The sequence below is a fragment of the Anopheles bellator genome, chromosome X, assembly GCF_943735745.2.
Source record: "Anopheles bellator chromosome X, idAnoBellAS_SP24_06.2, whole genome shotgun sequence".
Lineage (NCBI taxonomy): Eukaryota > Metazoa > Arthropoda > Insecta > Diptera > Culicidae > Anopheles > Anopheles bellator.
In genome coordinates, this window is record NC_071287.1 from 1,675,035 (window position 1) to 1,678,541 (window position 3,507).

Consider the following 3,507-nt stretch of genomic DNA (forward strand, 5'->3'; position numbering starts at 1 on the left):
GCATAAATTGGATAATCTTTCGGTTCATTGAAAACATAAACGAATTTATGTATTTCTACATCGTGTACATAAATATACATATTTGGATGAATATGTATTCGGTGTAAGCGGAGGGATCAGCAAAAAAGCGAACGGTTTTTGCGCTGCGAAAATAAAAGGGCAGGGTGGCGGGTGGCGGAGGTGGCGGTGGGCCTGAACTTCTGCCTTGCCCTCCACCCAGGGCGACGGGGCGGTGTGCGTATAGCTCGATCCCTCGATCGGCTAGTCCCTGTAATTCCATAACGTTCCCTTTCGCTTGACCGGACCAGACCCAGCGCAGTCCGGTTTTCGACCCACGCTTTGCTTGCCCCGGTTTTTGCTCTCTCTCTCTCTCTCTCTCTCTATCTATCTCTATATCTATTTTTTTCCTCCTCCCTATCTGTCCTTCTCGCTCATTCTTTGTGTGGCGATCCGAGCCTTGTGGAAGCGGTGACTCGATGTTGCGCGAATTTCGCAACACGACGCTGACGCGAAACAAACCGCAACAGACCGCGGCCATTTTTAATAGCTTGGCGCTTTTGCTGTCTGTGTAGGTATTTGCGTTACGTTAGGTCGTTCTGTGTTTTCTTGCTTTGCCTTGCTCTTCGACCGTGGCGTCGTCGAGTGGGCTGCAGTGGTCGTGGTGATCCTTGCCGACCCTCCTGGAAGAGCGACTTGTCATAAAACGCAATGCCACCCGATGCAGGCAACGAATGCCTATGCATGCACACTTTATTCCTGGCTTCTCTCTCTCTCTCTCTCTCTCTCTTTCTGTTTTGTTCGTCGCAACATAATTGCGAGTAGCAACATAAGCAAAGCTAGCGCAGCGAGGTTTTATTCGAGTTAAAATCATAACCAAATGTAACAGAACGAAATCCTATTCCTTTCAGAAATCAACAGAGAAAAAATAAATCTCGGTTGCGAGGCAAGACCGTTCGGGGTTTTAAATTATTTAATTGATTAATTGTTTTTGTTTGCCAAACAATGTGAATGCCATTCCGAAGGCGCAACGTTCCAGCAGTCCTGATCGCCAGATGGTGACCCACGCTCCTCGGCACGCTTCTCCCTAGTCCAGCGCAGTTACGTGGCCGTGCCCTAGTCCAGCAGCGGGATGCCCAATTCGGTGCTTCATCGGCGCTGTTAGTGTTCGTAATCCCGCAATCGCTCCCGCCCCGGAGCGGGGCACAGGCAAGAAACTGGTCAGAATCGCCAGGAGCCTCGGGCTGGAAGCGGGGTGGGTAGCGGAGCCCAAAGAGGGCCGGAGTGACCCAGAACCTGCACTGTGGGTATGACACCGTCACGTTGTGGTCTACGACGCGGTTCGACACGCCCGAGCCGGGTTCGTCGCTTATCGTGGTCGTTTCCGCGTTGAAGTCTTTCGTTTCGGCGGTTATCTGTGACGGTATTCTGTGCAGTTTCTTTCACCGTTTGCCACCCGGCCGTCCCTTGTCCCTTGGTCTACCACCTTGGAATTGCTCTCTTCTCCCCCAAAAACCTAACCTCGCATGGAGAATAATAAAAATATGTGATGAATGATGAGAAAAAAAGGTGGAACCGAGCGTGCTACTGCCATTGATGCTGCTCCGGCGGTAAGCGGGGGTTCGTAGGTTTCCATACGCCTCCCCCACCCTCACCCCCTTTCTCTTAGGCCCTCGTAGCACTTTGCTATGGGTTTTTCTTTTTTAGTTCATTCTTTGAGCCGTTCGGAACGGATTCTACAGGCGAATGAATGTTGCGAATGCCAACTTAGAGTGGAGCTAATCTTCGAAACCCAACCGGAAAGCAGCGCCAATAAAGCGTGATAAATCCGTGTGCCCTGCCCCATTGTGCTACGGTGTACTGTAGTATGTCGCCGAGGCCGAGAAAAAGGTGGTTAAAAAAGGAGAGAGAACAGTGTATGAAGTACCGTATCCCGTGGCCACATAAAAGCCTCCTTGCGGCTGTCGATACGTGCTACTATGCTATGGCTTCTAAATGCTTTTTCAAGAACTGGTCCTAAAGCCACGCAAACTAGACCATCGTTCCTCAATCGTTCTGATGTGAGCTCACTCAGAGGCAACACTGGGTGTGTGAAACTGTAGAAAGAAATGCGACATGTGTCGACAATCCAAATTGTAGCTCGAACCGGCTCGTCCCGGCTCCCATTCGGGCGGCCTTTTTCTTCTTTGCCTTTTTAGCCCCAACCCATTTTCTCTAGCCTCTAGCTGTGCACCGCAATCGATCCGGAAATGGAGCCGGTAGGGGCAGAAAAAAAATGAACCCAAAGGAAATTGCACATAAAAGCAGTGTGGGGAGCGGACGAAGCAAGGCCCACAGCATAACAATAATAAAAATAATAAACAAGAAAATTCGTAACGCAGACGGCGCGAAGGAAAGGGTCACCGAGCAAAACTCGTTTGCACTATTGCCGAGCGGAGCGAATGAGGAAGCGGGTTCGCTCGCCAGACCTAGATACGGGCGTTTAAGTCACGACCGATGACGACGCCGACGACGACGACGGTCGTCTGCTGACTCTTCCGCCAATCGCCGCCGTCCTTCTTTCGATCGCTCCTTCGATCCGGGTGTAAGTAATAACAAAAACAAAACAGGGCGATTGGGAAAGAATTTGCGACATTCGAGCGGAAAGAGATGGGCGTGTATGTGATGGGCTGCCTTCGGTCACCTCTTCACCAGTGAGAAACAGGGACTGACGAAAAAAAAAACGGGTTGCCACATGCCGCTTGGTGAGCCATTTCTGGTTCCTGCCTCTGCTGCTCCATGTATGTCTGCTCTCAAAACCTGAAGGTAACCTTGCCTGTCGTGTAGGACGCTGGATGGATTATGCAACGACAGGGCTCCTCTTTTCGGGGCAAAGCGAATGGGTGTTTTATGACACCTTTTCACGCACCGCGCTCATCAACGCAAAGCCGAAAACACTGTGTCCGTAAAGTAACGGGAATTTTGCTTTTCAACTTGTTTATCCGATTCTGTTAAATTGTTAAAATATCCGTCAGTTCCGTTAAATTGTGTGTGCCGATTGCCGAAATTTCTGAAAGGTTGAAAGGCATGATGCAAAAGGCTGTCGGTGAGCAAGCTCTTTCGAAAACAAGGGGATTGAAGTGGTACAAAATGTTCAAAGAGGCTCGGGAAAGCGTAGAAAACGAGGCACGGCCAGGATGACCATTAACATTAACTGAAGAGTTACACGTCAACATTTTTTTTTTTAAATCTGGTGCTCCAAGATTGTCGATTGGCAGTCCAAGGATTACCCGGGGGCCACAGTATGAGAAACTTGGAAAAAATGTATGGCAGGCCAAGAAACTATGAATCTTTTGCTAGAGTTCCGTGAGTTACTTTGAGTTGCTGCTGAGCCCCTTCTGTTTACGGGATATTTTCTCGTTTCGGGGGTATTTTTTTCAATTTGACAGTTTACGGCAAATTTCGGCAAATTTTTATTGCTTTCCAAAAATATGGCTAGTTTATCGACAGCGGATCAAATTTTGACAAAAA